The 20,247-nt window shown below is 49.0% G+C and overlaps 1 protein-coding gene and 1 long non-coding RNA gene across 2 annotated transcripts in view; one reads left to right on the forward strand and one right to left on the reverse strand.

Moving 5' to 3' along the window:
* The window catches only part of LOC126542641 (adipokinetic hormone/corazonin-related peptide receptor variant I-like), a 152,096-nt gene that overhangs the window by 38,851 nt on the left and 92,998 nt on the right, over positions 1–20,247 (forward strand). The gene's annotated exons all lie outside the window — the stretch shown is intronic.
* LOC140216083 (uncharacterized) overlaps positions 8,415–20,247 on the reverse strand; it is a 206,157-nt gene continuing 194,324 nt past the window's right edge. Inside the window, exon 3 of the long non-coding RNA XR_011892730.1 lies at positions 8,415–9,451. This is a non-coding gene — a long non-coding RNA (uncharacterized lncRNA). The remainder of the gene's footprint in view (positions 9,452–20,247) is intronic.

A 20,247-nucleotide genomic window follows, 5' to 3' on the forward strand; every position in this document is an offset into this window, starting at 1 on the left:
TTTGCAGGACACGTAATGAGGAGGGAAGTTAACCGATGGTCATTAATGGTTACGGACTGAATTCCAAGAGAAGGGAAGCGTAGGAGGGTGCGGCAGAAAGTTAGGTCGGCGGCTGAGATTAGGAAGTTTGCAAGAACATGGCCACAAGTAGCACATGACCGGGGTAGTCGGAGAAGTGTGGGAGAGGCCTTTGACCTGTAGTGAGTGTAGCCAGGCTGATGATGACGATGATGATGATGATGATGATGACGACAGCAGGGCGTGGCGTTCCTGGCGTCGCTCGACGTTTCTGCGCAGGCGTGAGTATGAGCGGGTGCGAGAGAGAAAATCTGCGGGCCTTTGCTGCTTCAATATGTGACCCTGCCTCGGCACTACGGTGGAGAAGTTTCTTTGTGCGTGTTGCGTGCGTTTGTCGCTAGGTGTGCCGGCACAGCGGAGTGCGGTCGAGTTTGTTCACGCTCGTACGCTGGCTGCCGGCGCGGTGAAACAAGTGAACCAGCGCGCACTGAGGCCCCATTTGATGATCGCTGAGTGTGAAGGTGTGTCGGATAGACTTTCTCACGCGTGCAGCGCTGATGCTGAGTCAGTCATGCCGGATTATAACTTTGTCATGCCGGCACTGTACCTAAAAAAAAGAAAGCATCATTGATTTTCTCGGGGGAGCGATAGCCGTAGTATAGGCCGGGCCTGCTCTCCTGGACTTTTCAGGAGCATTTTGTTTACTGGTACAGCTTGAGTGAAATAAACGCACAGTGTCTTAGCAACCACGGTTGAACGCGATTGCGTTATGTCACGCCGTGAGGATTATTGGCATTGCGTCTTGTCCACGTTAGGTTAGGTTAGCGTAGGTCTAGGTTAGGTTTAGGTTAGCTTAGGTTACATTAGGTTAGCGTAAAAGGCGTTGGGGTGCTCCGGCGTATTCTCACAGTGGTTACGCCGGGCGGTATATTGTCTTTGCGTCTCGACCACGTTACGTTAGGTTAGGTTAATGTTAGCTTGCGTTGTGTTACGTTAATGTTGCGTTACGCTAGCTTAGCGTAAAAGCGGTTAGGGTGGCGCGGCGTGTTCTCACAACGGCTACGTCGTGAGCATTATTTTCTTTCGGTCTCGGCCTTGACAGGTTAGGCTAACGTTAGGTTAGGTTAGCGTAAAACGCGTTAGGGGAGCGCGGCGTATTCTCGTTGCCGGCACCCTTTCAGCCGCTCGCGTTCAACCGCGGTTGCTAAGGCGCTCTGCCTTCTAGATTTTCAATATATCCGGACCGGCCTCCTCCGCGGTCCATATACTACTCTCACAGAAACATCTGCGATGTTACGACCTGTTTCACCGCGCCGCAAACTTGAGCCCACTCCGCAATGCCGGCACGCCTAGGGACAAACGCCTATAACACGCGCTAACTTCTCCCGCGTAGTGCCTAGGCACACTCATATATTCAGCGAGCAAAGGCACCCACATTTCTCTCTCGCATCCGCGCGCACTCGCGCAAGCGCGCGAACATCAGGCGCTTCCGGAAGTGCCACGCCCCGTTTTAGTTACTAGCAATTGTAAAGTCGCCACCCAGCGAAATGCTTCACAGGAAAGTATCTGGAATGCAACCCGCATCGCACCGTCGAGATCAATGTAGCGACCGCGTTAGCGCCTTGTCCGTTTGTGCTTCGACGCTGCGCACGTTCGCGACGTCTCGTTGCATGTCAAGCACTTGCGCTTTCCCTGTGGCCCAACAGGCATCGCACCGTCGAACGATGCGTGTCTACCCAAGCTTAATCACAGTCATGTCTCGCCACCGACCTAGACACAGCCGTCATACCTGGATTAACGATGATTGTATATCCAAGCATAGTAGTTGCAGCTAAATCAAAGGTTAACCAAGTGAAACCAAGACTTAACGAGGCCACACCAAGCTTTCGCTTTGCATATCCATGGTTAGCTGAGCTAAGCCGCAGCCAGTTTTTCTTTTTTTCGCGTATACACCCCAGTCGACTCATAATGATACCAGTTAAAGTGAATGCTCTTTTTTACAAATAATGATAGCATGATGGTCACAATTATCATGTTGACTATCGCGGCGAGTCTCAGATAGAACGACAGTTTCGTATCTCCGAGTGTCTTCAGAGCCAACTCGGATGCACAGCCGTTGAACGATAAAGGCGACTTGAATGAAGGTTACCGCGCTCTGCATCAAAAACTGCTTTCGCAAGGCTAAGTGCCTGTGTGGGACAGGAGAGTGTTGAACCAAGCTGGAACTGTGAAGCTCGGAAACAATGTCAGCTCGTCTATGACTTTATGGCAGTGCATCATTGAAACGACAGTCGCGTGCTCTTGACGAGGTTGTAATGACTTCGTTGATCTGGACGACAAAGCCGACGTCACAGAATCATGCATTGATGAGGGCATCTAGCGCGATGTGCAAGGGTTTGTCAGCAGTGAATCGTACGAGGAAAGTGCGGAGACCATGCAACTGAGAACACCCTCTGCATGTTAGCGCATAAACCATTCTCGACCATGCAATTTCGCTGGGTTTGAGCGTGTTTTCAATTTAGAATACTGGGCTGGTATATTTCCGCAATCGCGAAAACGTCACGTGGAGGCACAGCTCGTTTGACTTGCGAACGCATGCAGCGGATGGATCATATCAATTTTCTAGCTGATAGGTATTGTCATGGCGCAGTGATGGTCTAAGTTTTCCCGTCTTTACAGCATTACACGCTGCATTTATAACTACATTAGAACTTGTGCACAAGGCAACTAACCACTAACGTAAGGTGATTACTTGAAAAAGGTGATCCCTTGTTATGCACACATCTAAACTTTTGGGAGGGGAAAGATAGACCAGGAAAGTATGACAATTCTTGTGACATATCCTTTGTGTTCTCTTGTTTCGTTAGCTTCTCTTGCATTGATTTCGCCAAAATAATCTGTGTATTGTTTTTTCCAAAAATGTTACAGAAAAAAAACTAGTTTACACCAATGAGGGAGTACCTTTTAATCCCCTTATGACTGCAGCTTTCAAGGTACACTCTTAAGCAAATGGCTCGTATCTTGCCACACAACAATAATCGTCATCTGTCTTGCTTGCGGTTCCTTCATAGAAAACGCTGCGCTCGCTACTTTCCTGTCGAGAATGCTATGTCATGCTGACAATGCGCATGCCGTTCGTGATTGGGAAGTACCGGGCTCGCAGCATGAAAGAAAATAAATGCGGGCAAGACAGATGGCGATTATTGTCGTGTGGCAAGATACGACGCAAAGGGTGTAATTTTGTTTAAGAGTACATAACCCGAAAGAGTCTCATGCTGGGATGCGGCAGTAACAGATGACACATGTAAGGGTAAGCACGCGCAGAACATATGAATGTCTTTCTTTTTCTCACATTTGTGTTGTACAGGGCATATTTAGTCTTCGTTTTGTTTTGAGTTTGTATTTTATTCTGATTGCCTAGAGTATGTTGTTGTTCGTTGAGCAGTGCTAACATTATCGGTTGCTTTTATTATTTCTGTCTCTCTCTGAGCAATGCGTTAGGCGGCAAGAAAGGAGCTTGATGCTAAACGCTGCCAGACAAAGCGAGAAAATACTATCCTTGTAATATGCTCTAAGCAATGGTACCTCAACACTCTTTCAAAAGTTGGAGTCCAATTTTGAAGTAGTTGTCATACGTACAAAGGGGGCTTTGTTGCTGAAGGTTGCAGGTCACATTACTGGAGCGAGTTCCGCAGGTAGGCGTTGTTAACAAAGTTTCTTGAATATTTATGTCCAGTTTCCACTTACCATGCCAGTGGCGGTCTCTTGTTTATGTTACTGAATGCAAGGTTCTGGTAAGGAAACATTCGAAAGAAAAGCAAGAATCCATTTAAGGCAAATGTGCATTAGTGGTTCGATCACAATCATAAGCAACATAGCGAAGGTAATTAAGCGTTAATTGCGTCGCTGGTGCTTAATTTATCCTCTTCTGCTCTCTGCCTTTCTTTTCTTGGATAGGTGGGTCACATGGCCATGTACTCGGCAAATACAGCCGCAATGACGGCGGTCACTGAATCACAATGACTCTGTTGTCAATTCCGCATGGACAATAGCATGGAGGATGCGACAGTGCGTGAAAACGGGCCTCCTAGAACACGTTCGCCGTTGTGGTGCCGCCGTGGAGGACAAACGCGCTCCAGGGCGCACACGCATTCTGAATATCGCCTACTCATTACTCTGTGGTCTTGTTTTCCTTCAGTTCTGGGTGGTTTCTTTATTGCACGGCAGCTGTGTATCCGTGATATTATAGGTCTGTTGTCGGGCTCCTACGTTGCGCGGCAGCTGCTCTCCTTATCTCTAGCAGCGCGTGAAAGGAAGCCGTAGCGAGCAATGAAAGGCCGTGTTCGTTGCTGGAAAGAGCGTGTAGTGCGGAAGACGCAACAACGCCGTTGGGGAACGGAAGCGTGGAGGGCACATGCAATATTGTTCATTGTTTACTCACCCACGTTGAGTAGAACAAGAGAGGATATAAAAGTAGGAGAAAGGCTATTATAAGGATGCAGTAACGGTGACGAAATTGATTATGTGGCTTCCTAAAAAAGAGAGAGCCGAAGCACGAGGCAGATTAAAAAACTGCATAAGAAGACGGCGCTTTTTTATTTTGTTCCTAGCAATTTCGTTGAAAAGTGGACGGTGAGCATGCATGAATCGGCCAGTGATTCGGTCGTTCCGCGCTATCATTTTCTTTGTGCATCAGAGACGGAACGTTAAGGACATGCGATGAACTGACGTAAAGGAGATCTGCATCAGGCGCATTCAGAATGATGAAAGTGCGATTCAGTGGCAGAGACGTAATTACGCACCTCTCATGTTGCGGAAATGCAGCTCCGCATTTGTCGCGTTTCCTGGGAGAGCTCTGATATCCGGTGTCTGAGTATCTTATACATACTGCAACAGTAGTCTGTCGCCCAACGCTCTTCTGCTGTGGAATGAGGTATACGTGGTCTGTACAGGGTGTCCCAACTGTCACACACGAAGATTTAAAAAATATACAAATGCTACGTAGATGGACCGAACCACGGTAATGTTGTTTGCCGTCGCTCGGAGATACTCGGAAAGTTTGTTTTGGATTTCGCCTAACTACATAATTATCTTAATTAATTAATCAACTTCTCAAATATTATATTTATATGAAAAGTGTCAATGAGAAAATTGTGGTGCGACATGAAAAACTTCCGACACAGCTTTCCATCACTCACTACGTACTACATGAAAGCGTTTTTCCGAGCGTGAAAGCAAGCCATGAATGCACGTAAAACTGCCCCGTGACTGGTCGCTCGAGGCCCTTTGCGTGTATTCGCAGGCTTCTTTCACTCTGGTAAAACCAGTTTTATGTAGCCCATGGATGGATGGAAACAACTTTATTCTGAATCCGGCAAATTTGACGACCCGGGCTCAGGTCTCCCATGAGGGGACTTCGAGGCCTTGCCTCGTCGCCGCCTCTCGGGCTTGCTGGACAGCCCACTCTTGTGTCTTGAGGTTGGAGCTGCGCAGGGCGGCGGCCCACTTTGACGCATGAGCCTCCGGAGCTACTGCCATTGTAGCTGATGCAACCCGACACTCCCACAAGAGAGAGAGAGAGAGAGAAGGGAAGACAGAAAGGCAGGGAGGTTAACTAGACTGAGTCCAGTTTGCTACTCTGCACGTGGGGAGGGGAATGGGGAGTGAAAGAGGGAGAGAGAGAACTTAGGTGTAGGATGTCTACAGTCTGGCACTCAAGTGTGTTTCCCTCAGGTAGCGAAAAAGCGCTCGAACTGCTTTCTGGGTCAATGAACTATGAGGCCAGGCCCCCAAGATCTTCGCTTCCGTAAATGGCCTGTCATCCAGTCTATTTAAGGCACACTTGAGAGTCTCGCGTTATTTATCGAAGCGAGAACAGTGGCACAGAAGGTGACTGATGGTCTCTTCACACTTGCACTTAGCGCACATTGGTGAGTCCGCCATTCCAATACGATAGCTGTAGGAGTTGGTGAATGCTACTCCTACCCACAGCCGACACAGCAGTGTTGCGTCACGTAGTGGGAGGTTCGCTGGTAATGTAAGTTTCAGTGATGGGTCGAGGCTGTGTAAACGACACTTAGAGTTCTGAGGTGTATGCCAGCAACCTAACGTGATTCATGTGTGACAGTACTAAGGTACTTAGTTTTTGGTACACGTTAAGAACCCCAGATGGTTGAAATTATTCCGCAGTCCTCCACTGCAGCGCGTCTCATAATCAGATCGTGGTTTTGGCACGTAAAACCCCCTAATTCAGCACGTATTGAGCAACACAAAGGTGTATCGGGAGTTTTCACCTTACTCTACAATTTTCTCATTGACACTTTTCGTCTAATTAATATAGACCGCACCCATCACCCACTCAGGGATCCTTCAACATCACAGGCTGGAACGCAGGGTGTACCCACCACCTCACCCAAAGCTCAACAAAGAAGAAAGCACTACACTCAGAAGACTACAAAGTAATAACTTCCACCCACGGAATTCTCATGCACAGACTATACCCCATGCTACAAGGATACCATTGCCCAATGTGTGGCGTACCGGACACCTTAGCGCACCTGATTCTTGAATGTCCATGACATCTAGACAAAGACGCATTGCCTTCGCCGAAAGTCTGTTGTAACGCCAGACAAGAAAACGAAGACCTTATAGAAACGTGGGAGGTCAAGCTCGTCTCCGAGGACCTGGAAAAACAACGACGCCTCGTCGCCAGGGTCAAGGAGGCAGTGAAGGCCAGAGGTTTCCTGGAATGAGGAGATCTCCCACCTAGAGTAGAACCGGGGCTTACCCCGGGATACTGTTTCAAAAATAAAAGTTTATTCCTCCCTCCTCCTCAGGAAGCGATTAATTAATGAACGCTAACTATGTAATTAGGTGGAATGCAAAAAAAGAAGACAAGAAAATCTGAGTATTCCCGAGCGACGGCAGACAACAATATCTGGGTTCTGTCAAGCTACATAGAATTCGCACATTTTAAAACCTTGAAGCATGATAGTTGGGACACCCTGTATATACTACTGAACAAGGATGCGCCAATTGTACGGCCGATGAGCTATTCGTGGCGTAGTTAATTTTTTGTTTGCTCAACGGCATAAATGATTATGTACTGTACATTACAAGGTAAATATACCTGGTAGCGAAGCTTCCATAGGAGCCCATACGTTCAAAACATGACGGTTCATCGGCGGTTCATGGGGCTTGCGTCATATGTATGTGGGAGGAACACTTCCTGTGCAAAAAAAAATAATGTGACGCCATATTCGATAAAAACAGAAGCAACGTTATTTTTTTTTGGAAGGCGCGAAATTTGTTTTGATGGCCTGCCTTTAGAGCTATATATTCAAATGCCCTGCCATTCGACTTGATGTGCGTATCGAGCTTTCAGTGCGGAAAGCGATGCAGGAAAAAGCCAGCCGTATGGTTGTCGAAATCGCACCCCTGCACAGGACATACTTTCTTTGGAGGCCGACGAAAGCTTTAGGTGAAGAGTTCTAATCCTATCGTCGGATGCCAAACGTCGGCCAGCGCAGTCCCGCGAAAACAACTACACAATTATCTGGCAGTCGTAACTCACTACTTTTGACTGAAAAGGTTCAGAAGCGATGAAGCTACCGCGTCACTAAATTCAGAAAAGCTTCGACAAGCAAGAAAGCACAACGTGTGAGGGGGGCGTATTTCAATAGGTGAACTTTACGAGCGCGCCTTTCTGCACACTTCAAGAAGTGCATTGCATTGCGAGTGATAGCGGCGTCAACGTCCCCTGTAACGATGGGCACTGAAACGAAATGTATTTATTGATAATAATAAAACTAAATTAAAAAATTAAATTATGGAGTTTTATGTGCCAAAACCACTTTCTGATTATGAGGCACGCCGTAGTGGAGGACTCCGGAAATTTTGACCACCTGGGGTTCTTTAACGTGCACCTAAATCTAAGTACACGGGTGTTTTCGCATTTCGCCCCTATCGATATGCGGCCGCCGTGGTCAATAAAACTAAATAAACTTGTATTTTTTAACTCGTCACAAATATATAAAACTGCACAAAAATATTATTTTCGTTTAATGAATGTAACTGTTTCTCGCTTGAATCTAAAAAAAAAAAACGCTTTTTTCTTTCCCAATGTTTGTTCCCTCCAAACATAGTCGCGCTTCAATCACTGCTCCCATAACCACCCTTGCTGATGTTGGTGACAATTTGTACTGAACCGCTTTTCGCCCGAAGCTTCGCGACCTATTTGGATCGCCCTTGTACATTATTTGTAATGGACCGCAGTGCATGCACTCCTTTTTCTGTTCACCAATAGACCGGGCCAGTTCATTTTCCGCTATCAATGTTAGCGCATATCGCTGGCTCTAGCGGGAGGCCTCGAAAGCAGACCTTGTGGCCACTTTATAACTCAGCGCTGCATGTGCGTCAGCCAGCGGCGATGGAGGTGAGCGACGGCAGGCTCTTCACGTTAAGGTGGCGCGAAAACCAACCCCTCTATGATAGATTGCGTGCGCTGCGCCGCGCCGCCTAGACGTATGCGCATTTTATACAAAACTAGGGCAGTTTCACGATTCATGGCACGAAACTGTGAGCTCGCTGTAATGTGCAGGGCATAGAGTTTCAAATAGTAATTGTAGGAAACTATACGGCGCAAGTGGACGCGTCGCCACGAGTGGCTAGACGCGGAAGTGGTGCTTTCTGGATGACGAGGCCGACGCGGACTGCAGCATGTCGCATCTCACGCCCTCCTGGACGGCGACGGACGACGGATACGTCGGCCACGCGTCGCATCGGACTACAGATAGGCTGCGCTTTCGGTGGCGTGGCGTCGCCGTGCCGAGCGAGCCCACGCGTCAACGGTACGTCGCACTATAAAGTGGACTTTAGTGTCCTGTCTAGACGAACAAACGGCAAGCCGCAAGCCTTCTACACAGGCTTGCAGTTTGCAGTCTTTCCTCCTCCTTCTTTCTTTCCTGTATTTTGTTTCTTGTTATTTTTTTTATTTTTTTTATTTTTTATTTTTGCCGTTCAGTGCCAGCCATGGGTAATGCTAGGGTTTTGTTCTGCCCACGCAGGGTTCAGTCACATTTGCACGGCGCAGGCTCCATCTTCGGGACAATTCATCCCTAAGAAAAACCGTTTATCAGGCCGGGGGCTTCTGTGCCCATTGAGTAACCAGTGGGTATCCCGCTGCAGCGTGGTTGTGAAGCCACATTCTCCCGCAGCCGAGGCATACGATTAACTACAAGTCAGACGAAATTCCAAAAGTCGCCACTTAGTGGAAATGCTGCAGATATCCGGGCAACCGGAAATGGATAGAAAAGCGTAGAACCTTCTGCGAAGTCAAACATCATCACCTTTTTTCTTTTAATGCGAAGCATTCATTGCCTCATTCTTGGCACGTTGCGATGGGTATACGTAGGTGGGTTCTTGTGTTGCCTCTCTGTAATAAAAAGAAAATAATTTGTGACCGATAGCGGAATTGAACCTCTGCCATCGAGCGCGGAATAATTAGTCATACTTGTTTCGTTCCTAAGGCGGCTAGCTTATTGAAACGCTGAGTGCATGCATCGCGTGCACCCCGGGCCACTTTTGCGACTTCTCTCCTTGTGACAGCTCGCCTTTGAGGCATCGTGTTATACTGCACTATATCCGGAACCGTCCCTAACCAGTACGTTCCTTGTCGTAGTTTACGATACAAATTACTATGTGACGAAGCACCAACTTCATGATCGCCCAAGTTAATCATGTTTTAATATTTCTTTGTTGGAGTACAAAAGGGGTCGTCGTTTTAGCATACCCGGCATGACATAGCCTTAGGTATGTATGATTGTATAACATGTAGTTGCTGATGATGTCGCAATTATTGTTTCCCTCACTTATGTTCGTCCACTACCCATGTGGAAACCAAAAATGCTCACGTCGTAAGCTCGCGTCAAACGGGAAGCGCAGAAATCATGCCTTTGCTGCCGTATGATATCTTTGACGTGGTCGTCGTCGTGCTGCTGTCGTGACACACACCTACAGTCGGGAACCGCACACAGAATTATTCAAATTACACAAACACTTTGGTACACCTTGTAGCGTTTTGCGCAATCTCAAAGTATTCGCAAACCTCAAACATCCGGGAAATGCGTCGCATAACATCGATTCCCCCAATGCGTGGAATCTGTACATTTTTTCGTAGTCCTCTATTCCTGCATGTCGGGCTGTACATAGAGTAGCCCTCACGTCCGCATCGAGTATGGTTTGTAATCTTCGTGAATACGCGCGTCCGTTCAATGCTAGGATCTCCGAATTAAACCCGCTGCAGGACGAGCTCCTGGAAAAGAACAGTTAATCGTGTTGCGCGGTCGTTTCTAAACGCTGTAATTGTGGTAGCGTTCTTTTTTTCTGCAAAGTAAAGGACTAATTTCATATATATTGCTCGTGATTTGTGCCCGCCGCGGTCGCTTAATGCTTACGGCGTTGCGCTGCTGAGATCGACGTCACGGATCAGATCTCGGCGGCGTCCACCGCATTTCGAAAGGGCGCAATGCGAAAACGCTCGTGTACGTACTTCTGCAGATTAGGTGCCCGCAAAAAAAGCCGAGGTGGTCCAAATTAATCCGGGGTTTCCCCACTATATGATTTGCCTGATAACCAGATCGCTGTTATAGGGCACATAAAACCGAGAATCTTCTTATGAGTGATCTCTGACGGCTGCTTACAGCAGAAAAAGATAGCATAAAAAACTGTACGCAACTTGGGCGCGGTCTTTTTATTAAGCATTTAGCTTGGTCTTTTGCAATAGGTCTTTGCAATTGCATGCACTTTCGTTTACCATTGTGTCAAGAGTTTAAAAAGCCAAGAGTTTAAAAATGAAAGGCGCGTCGGAAGCGAATTGAACCGAACGCATACTATTCGCCATGACATATTGATACGTGTACTTATCTTTATCGGGCGACCACGTTTCGCCGCTTAACAAATGCAATCGCACAGCGCGGGACGCGCCTGCATGTATCCGACGTTTCTGGAATGTTATCGATGCTTCTACCCGGCTGTCTGTTGTCGCCGAACCTTGTGTTATCTGATTTCATCGCGTAGCGCGAATGGTGTAGAACTTTGTGGAAAGCACGCGGGTCCAAACGATTAGTCTGGAACATTCGACGACTGCTCTATAAAAGCCGACGCGCTTGACCCGCTGAGCAGATTTTCGACGATCGCCGAGCGTGTTCGCCGCTATCGTTGCGCTATAAGTGTAGCCTGTTTTGTGGGCACAGGTTCGCCCAATAAAAGTTAGTTTTCTTGTTCACAGTATTGCTACTGTGTTCTTTCTTCAACGTCACCACCACGTGACATCTGGTGGAGGTGCTTGTGCGTTCATGTACCGAACGCCCCCGCAAAGCCGCGATCCAAGCCCGAAGCCCGAGGACAAAACCGACACCGCCCAAGACCAGCGTGCTAGCCGCAGACTGCAAGGCCTGCCCCCAGAGCACGGACTTCTACCTGAGGCGACAAAGAAGATCGTGGTCAAGACAACCTCAATGGCTGCCCCAGCGTCCCCCGTTATCCTACAACAACCCCGGGACCCACCGACCTTCCATGGAGCAGCGACTGAAGACCCGGAATCTTGGCTGGAGACCTACGAGCGAATCGCGACATTCAACAACTGGGACTCCGACGACAAGCTGCGGCATGTCTACTTCGCCTTAGAAGACGCCGCCAGAACGTGGTTTGAGAACAGGGAGTCGACCTTGACTACGTGGGACCTGTTCCGTAGCGGCTTCCTGTGCACCTTTACAAGTGTCGTGCGCAAGGAAAGGGCCGAAGCTATGCTGGACGCCCGAGTGCAGCTACCAAACGAGAACGTTGCCATCTTTACGGAAGAAATGACCCGTCTGTTCCGCCACGCCGACCCGGATATGGCCGAGGAAAAGAAAGTTCGCCTACTCATGCGTGGTGTGAAGGAGGAACTTTTCGCCGGGATGGTAAGAAGCCCACCGAAGACCGTCGAAGAGTTTCTTCGTGAGGCGACGAACATCGAGAAGACACTCGAAATGCGGAACCGGCAATTCAACCGCCGTACAAGCTCTACCCCCTACGCAGGAATTCAATCACTGGCCACGGACGATCTGCGCGAGACCATCAGGGCCATTGTGCGCGAAGAACTGCGCAAGGTCATGCCTTCGTCGCAGCCTCAAGTGGCTTCGATCGCCGACATCGTAAAAGAAGAGGTGCACCGATCGCTTGGAGTTCCTGAGGTGCAACCAGAACCACCGCAGCCTCAGCCGCAAGCGATGAGCTACGCCGCCGTCGCCCGCCGTCAAGGTCCCTTTCCACTACCGCGCCAGGGCCCCGTAACGCCGCAATTCCGTCGACCACCACCGCCGCCGCCAGCACGCCCACCCGTTGCCCAGCGCAGCTACCCGAGGAAGACTGACGTTTGGCGCGCTCCTGACCACCGCCCGCTCTGCTACCACTGCGGAGAGGCAGGTCACGTCTACCGACGATGCCCATACCGAGAGATGGGACTGCGAGGTTTCGCCGTTAACGCGCCGCGTCCACAGCTTGGAGAGCGCCCACGTGACATCGCCGACTACCTCGCCGCTACTCAATGGAGCTCTCGACGACCGTCGCGTTCGCCATCACCAGGCCGCTACCTGTCGCCGCAGCGCCGACCATACAGTGGCCCAGCCCGGGGCCGGTCAGCGAGCCCATATCCGGAAAACTAAAAGCAGCAACCGATGGAGGTGCGGTTGCTGTTCGTCGAACTGACGAAGATCCTCCGCCGCCGACGAAGACACCGACGAAACTACCTCGACGACATAACGACACGCCGCCGTCCCGACGAAATCAGGAAGCGAAGACTACACCGATAAAAGACGACTTGACGACGCGACATTCCAACTTCAGTTCAACACGACGCAGCCGTGATCCGACGCCAAGACCTAACTGTAACGCAAGACAGAGAACCACCGACCTCGACGTGCTTCTCGACGGCCACGCAGTCACCGCTTTAGTAGACACAGGAGCCGATTACTCCGTCATGAGTGGACCCATCGCCGCCCAGTTGAGGAAAGTTAAGACTGCATGGGAAGGCCCTCAAATTCGGACCGCTGGAGGACACCTGATTACGCCGACTGGGATCTGCACGGCAAGAATTACCGTTCACGACCGGACTTACCCTGTCACCTTCGTTATCCTCCAACAGTGTTCACGAGACGTCATTCTCGGTATGGACTTCCTGGACCAACACGGCGCAATCATCAACCTGAAGTCGAAGTCAATAACGCTGTCGGAAGATAAAGCGATACCGCCGGAGAGCCCTCGTAGTCACCACGCCTTGAATGTGCTCGAAGACCAAGTGAGCATCCCGCCCCGCTCCAGCATTGTTATTTCGGTCGGCACCGAAATACCCGCTGACGTAGAAGGCGTCATCGAAGGCGACCAACGTCTACTGCTAGACCGTGAAATTTGCGTCGCAAGAGGGATCGCTCGACTGCATGGAGGGAAAACTGATGTGTTGCTGACAAACTTCAGCCAGGAGTTCAAGCACCTCAACAAGGGCACGACGATCGCGTACATCGAGGAAATTCTGGAAACAAGTAATGCGTTTGTCCTTTCGGATTCCGCCGCATCTACCCCGACGACCATGGTTCCCGAACCAGACTACGACATTAATCCAAGTCTCCCAGTGATTAAGCAACAGCAGCTCAGAAGTCTGCTCCGACGATACAAAAGCTGCTTTTCGACGACATCGAGGATTCGACAAACACCAGTCGCCAAGCATCGCATAATCACCGAGGAGTACGCTCGACCACTCCGCCAAAGCCCTTACCGAGTTTCGCCGCGAGAACGCGAAGCTATAAGAGAACAAGTCGACGAAATGCTGCGCGACGACATCATCCAGCCGTCGAAAAGCCCATGGGCATCCCCTGTTGTCCTGGTGAAGAAAAAGGACGGAACCCTACGTTTCTGCGTCGATTATCGTCGTCTGAACAAGATCACGAAGAAGGACGTATACCCCCTTCCACGGATAGACGACGCATTGGATCGGCTCTGCAACGCTAAGTACTTCTCCTCGATGGACCTCAAGTCTGGCTATTGGCAAATAGAAGTCGACGAAAGAGATCGCGAAAAGACCGCCTTCATCACCCCAGACGGCCTCTACGAGTTCAAGGTTATGCCATTTGGACTGTGCTCGGCGCCTGCAACGTTCCAGCGCGTGATGGACACGGTTTTAGCGGGATTGAAATGGCAGACCTGTCTCGTTTACTTGGATGACGTCGTTGTATTCGCCGGAAATTTCGACGATCACCTTAGGCGGCTTGCCACAGTACTAGAGGCCATCAAGTCATCAGGGCTCACTCTGAAGCCAGAAAAATGCCGCTTCGCTTACGACGAGCTTCTGTTCCTAGGCCACGTCATCAGTAAATCCGGAGTACGCCCCGACCCCCAGAAAACAGCTGCCATCGCAAAGTTCCCGCAGCCCACCGACAAGAAGGCAGTGCGTAGATTCCTTGGCATGTGTGCCTACTACAGGCGCTTTGTCAAGCACTTTTCACGCATCGCCGAGCCGTTGACACGTCTAACTAAATGTGATGTTGAGTTCAAGTGGGAAACGCCGCAGGCCGACGCATTTGAAGAACTCAAACGACGCATGCAGTCGCCGCCGGTACTTGCGCACTTCGACGAGTACGCCGATACAGAAATCCATACTGACGCCAGTAGCCTAGGCCTCGGTGCCGTTCTAGTCCAGAGGAGAAACGGAGTCGAACAGGTGATAGCTTACGCTAGCCGGTCGCTGTCAAAAGCGGAAGGCAACTATTCTACAACCGAAAAGGAATGCCTCGCCATCGTTTGGGCTACAGCTAAATTTCGCCCTTATCTTTATGGCAGGCCATTCAAAGTCGTCAGTGACCATCACGCGTTGTGTTGGCTAGCGAGTATAAAGGATCCTTCAGGACGACTGGCACGGTGGAGCCTCAGACTACAAGAATACGACATCACTGTAACCTACAAGTCAGGACGAAAACACTCCGATGCCGATTGCCTATCACGCGCCCCCATTGACCCGCCGCCGCAAGATGACGAAGATGACGCCTTCCTTGGCATGATAAGCGCGGAAGACTTCGCTGAACAGCAACGGGCAGACCCGGAGCTAAAAGGCCTGGTGGAATATTTGGAAGGACACACCGACGTTGTCCCCAGGGCATTTAAGCGCGGATTATCTTCCTTCACGCTTCAAAACAATCTCCTCGTGAAGAAGAACTTTTCACCAGTCCGCGCCAACTACCTTCTTGTTGTCCCGTCAGGACTTCGTCCAGAAGTATTGCACGCCCTACATGACGATCCGACCGCTGGACACCTCGGTTTTTCCCGGACACTATCGAGGATACAAGAAAAGTATTATTGGCCGCGCCTGACCGCCGACGTCGCCCGTTATGTCAGCACATGCCGAGAGTGTCAGCGACGCAAGACACCGCCGACAAGGCCAGCTGGATTACTACAGCCAAGCGAGCCTCCTTGCCGACCATTCCAGCAGATCGGGATGGACTTGCTGGGACCCTTTCCGACGTCAACAACCGGAAATAAGTGGATCGTCGTGGCGACAGACTACCTCACCCGCTTCGCTGAAACTAAAGCACTGCCGAAAGGTAGCGCAGCCGAAGTGGCGAAATTCTTTGTCGAAAACATCCTGCTTCGACATGGCGCCCCAGAAGTCCTCATCACCGACAGAGGAACGGCCTTTACAGCGGAGCTCACCCAAGCCATTCTGAAATACAGTCAGACAAGGCACAGGAGAACCACGGCCTACCACCCGCAGACGAATGGTCTTGCGGAGCGGCTGAATAAGACCCTCGCCGACATGCTAGCGATGTACGTCGACGTCGAACACAAGACCTGGGATGCCGTCCTGCCGTACGTAACATTCGCTTACAACACGGCGGTGCAAGAAACAACACAGATCACGCCGTTTAAGCTGGTTTACGGCAGGAACCCGACGACGACGCTCGACGCCATGCTGCCCCACGTCACTGACGAAGAGAATGTTGACGTCGCTAGCTATCTCCAGCGAGCCGAAGAAGCCCGACAGCTCGCCCGCCTACGGATCAAGAACCAACAGAGGACCGACAGCCGACACTACAACCTCCGACGACGCTTTGTTGAGTACCAGCCCGGCGACCGTGTTTGGGTTTGGACCCCGATACGCCGACGAGGACTCAGTGAGAAACTACTCCGACGCTATTTCGGACCCTACAAGGTCATCCGACGTATTGGCGCTCTGGACTATGAGGTCGTGCCAGACGGCATTTCGCATTCACAGCGGCGCCGCGCACGATCTGAAGTGGTCCACGTGGTGCGCCTTAAACCCTTTTACGGACGCTGACGAACTTCGTCATTTTGTTCTTTTCTTTGCTACGAGTACTTTTGTTTATTACCTTCGTTTGTTTGCAGCATCGGGTCGATGCTTTTTAAGAGGGGGGTATTGATACGTGTACTTATCTTTATCGGGCGACCACGTTTCGCCGCTTAACAAATGCAATCGCACAGCGCGGGACGCGCCTGCATGTATCCGACGTTTCTGGAATGTTATCGATGCTTCTACCCGGCTGTCTGTTGTCGCCGAACCTTGTGTTATCTGATTTCATCGCGTAGCGCGAATGGTGTAGAACTTTGTGGAAAGCACGCGGGTCCAAACGATTAGTCTGGAACATTCGACGACTGCTCTATAAAAGCCGACGCGCTTGACCCGCTGAGCAGATTTTCGACGATCGCCGAGCGTGTTCGCCGCTATCGTTGCGCTATAAGTGTAGCCTGTTTTGTGGGCACAGGTTCGCCCAATAAAAGTTAGTTTTCTTGTTCACAGTATTGCTACTGTGTTCTTTCTTCAACGTCACCACCACGTGACAATATAGTAACTCATACAATTATTTGTTTTCGCCATAAATCCCTAATTAACTAAGATTGTTTACCCAACTTTCTTAATTATTGGCTGAGGACCCCAAACATGATACGCAGATTTGTAGAGCACCTTCAGAAACCACCAATTGAGTTGTTTTCTTTACGATACGTCTCACGTACGTAGTCCTTTTTTCCGGGTTCCAAAGGGCTCTTTATCGGGTGCGTGTTTCGTGCTTAGAACAATAACCGTAATGCTGCTGTTGAGAGCACAGAGGGGGTAAAAGCGTTTGTTTGCATGGAGTTTGGTCTGGCGTTGTGGAGAGCATTGGGAGGGCGCTCACTTTCACCGAAGTGGTTGGCGTTGATTTTCCATCACTCCGTGAGCTTTCACAGATCCAAACAAAGGAAAGACCAGCGGATGAAAGGGCGGCAAAGCCATTTCCTTAACACCATCAAGGACGTCACTCAATCAGCCCATCGCATACGTCGAGCCGCGTCGAACAGCTTGACTTCTGGAGGTATTATCTGGTGGCGGTGATGCTGTTCTGCCATACCACGTGCCTATCATCGACGAATCAAGAATTCGACGCTTGTGACGTCAGCACCTGCTCCGACTGGTTCCTGCCGACGAGGAGTCGCCAAAGGGGACTTAAGGGAGAACCGGCCCATTGTGAAAGAGAGAGTCGCTTCCAGCCACCCAGTTGGTCTGTTGCGCTCTTACAGCTACATGTACGCTATCATCAACTATCTGTAAATATTGTATAAAGTTTTTCGTTTCTTCTTCGTCTGCGGAAAGAGTCCTTTTTCGTCCTCCAACCCGAAGTCACAACACCGGACAAAGGCGGCCATTTCATAAGCAACCGGTTCAATCTCTGCTTACAGAAAGCGTAGATTACATGCTCCCTTTCATTCGATAATGCACCCATTTATTGCGGGTGGAGAATTCATGACATTTCTCATCAAAATCTTCCAGTTCACGAATAGAAGCAACTGCGGCAAATTGCAGACGTGGTTTATCCATTACTCTTGATGCATTCTCTATTAACAGCGCTTTCTTTTTCTTCCCTTGCATTTTCAAATCTTGATCGAATTATGTTTTGTCAATTTCGGCTCAGTGCCGCGAGTTATATTAAAGCTTCTATAGCTTGTTACAATCTGACAGCTTCAAGCCTTCTCACTGTATTTCTTCCCACCTCTTTCTCTTCTTCATTTTGTAAATAGCTTCTTTGATATATAAGGAGACAGTTAAAAATATCAACAGACATCTTTACTGCAGTTGGCGGAGTAGCTATGAAGGAAAGTCGATACCATCAACATTAGACAGCTAGTGTTCGTATAGATAATAGAACGCCGACGCTGTCCCGTCACAATATCGCAAGATTACCAGCAATATCGCAAAATTATTTCTGCAACCCTGCGATGCCTTATATTTTTTTTGTGTGTGTGTTTCTTTTTAAAGCTGATTGGGATATCACGTTTACCTCCGGTAATTCACGCGTGTGCCTCTCAACAGAGGTTAATAATTGATGGGTAAACAGGAAGACAGGCTTGTAGTCTCTGCATTGGCTGCTGTATTGTAAAAATAATTGCTCCACCGCAACCACTTGTGTTTATACTTTAAATACGACACCCTCATCGGCGACATTGCGATATTCTGTAAAATATTTAAAGACCACGGTGCACATTAGTGGAGCTGTCATTCATCCTTACAAAAGCGCTTCCATAACAATCATCACACTTTAATCCTCCACAGGCTCAGAAGTTTGTTTTTCAATTTCCTTATATCATCGCTGCAGTCGAGCCGTTACGGAAGGCTCGCTACCCAACTTCGCAACTCTTTCGGTTGTCTGGTATGGTTTGTAACGGTATTGCTTGGAACAGATACATTATTGCACATGAAGTGCTCGCACAATCGTCATACTGAAAAAGTCAAGCAGTCGGAACAACTCATTATGTACCTAGTATTGCTGCCCTAACTTTATCGAGCATTGCACCATCAAAAATTCATTTTTTTACTATAGTAAGCATACGTTGAATAATATATTAGTAGGCTGTTTACTATTACCATAGTTCAAGGCATAGTTATAAGCACCCAGACCATTTGAGCTCTACAGAATTCGTTCGCCTGCCCTCTCAATGTTCACTAATATTTCCTTTTAGCTCTCCTTTGACACAGCTGATGATGCCTACATTGTATAGCTGCTCACTGAAGTCTTGTTCACGTGCAATGTCGCTGTAATCGTTAACTTCACCAAGATATTAAGATACTACACGCATAGTAGAGAAGATGCATGTCGACCTGTGGGCACTGCAATCGATCTGGCGGAAGACTCGGCCTATTGTAGTTGATGCTAAGAGATATAGGGCTGTTGATATAGATCCTCTTTCGATCGCTTGTAAGCATTTTATTAAATCTCCCACTTCAAAAGAAAGAAAACACAAGTGCGAGACTGCCTAGAGGTTGTAATAAAAATATGTGGCACTATTTGATTGCTGAACTAGCGGCCCTATAACGTAAAACTATACCAATCTGTTTTTATTTCAATTTCATGACGTCAAATTTACGCAAAGTCCGACGCAAGGATCGAGCGGTGACTCGCAGCATTGCTCTAACCTCCCAATCAAACACTCTATTCATTTATAATATGTCTCTTTGCCTTCAAAGGGAGTAGCGTTGCCTACCTTGACAGGTTTTTCTTCTCTTATTGGGTGACAAGAGGCGAGGAACATGTAAAAATGGAGGAGGTTCCGATGGGGCCGAGCTAACAATGTGCAAAGAGATAACCTGATGAGGAGGGTGGCGCCGACGTCTGCGATTGGCCCACTTGGCTTAGCTTGCGGTGGCTGATCGAATATCGCAGTGGCATGCAACGGAAGGGTAGAAATGCCGCTAAAATGGATCCTCAGCGCAGAATAGTTGGCAGAGCGATATCGCATGCACGCAGAAAGGGCTCGACAACATGATATTGCCACATGACAATTTTTATTATGCGCAAATAAATTATTCTCGCAGGCACCTCCAAATAGCCAGTGCCAGAGCGATCAGTGGTAGACATTCTCTATTCCTTCTGGAACGGCGCAGTCTCCGGCTATTTCGAAAAAAGTTGCTTTCCAGGGCATAATGATGCATCTTTAATGCGCATACGTGGATTTTCCGTGGTGAATTCTTGCGGTTTCGCATCGTGTCATGACAGACAGGCGTAGTTGGCCCATCCCAAAAACATCTTGACAAATCTCGGAAGGCTAACGGTGAGAAAAGCATAGAATCCAGAAGAAATGTTTCTTTTTTGCTCGGCCAAATTATGCATAATCAGGGTTTACGTGCTCTCTAAGATGAAAGTTATCGCGGTT

This window comes from Dermacentor andersoni, chromosome 2, assembly GCF_023375885.2.
Source record: "Dermacentor andersoni chromosome 2, qqDerAnde1_hic_scaffold, whole genome shotgun sequence".
In the NCBI taxonomy this organism is placed as follows: Eukaryota; Metazoa; Arthropoda; class Arachnida; order Ixodida; family Ixodidae; genus Dermacentor; species Dermacentor andersoni.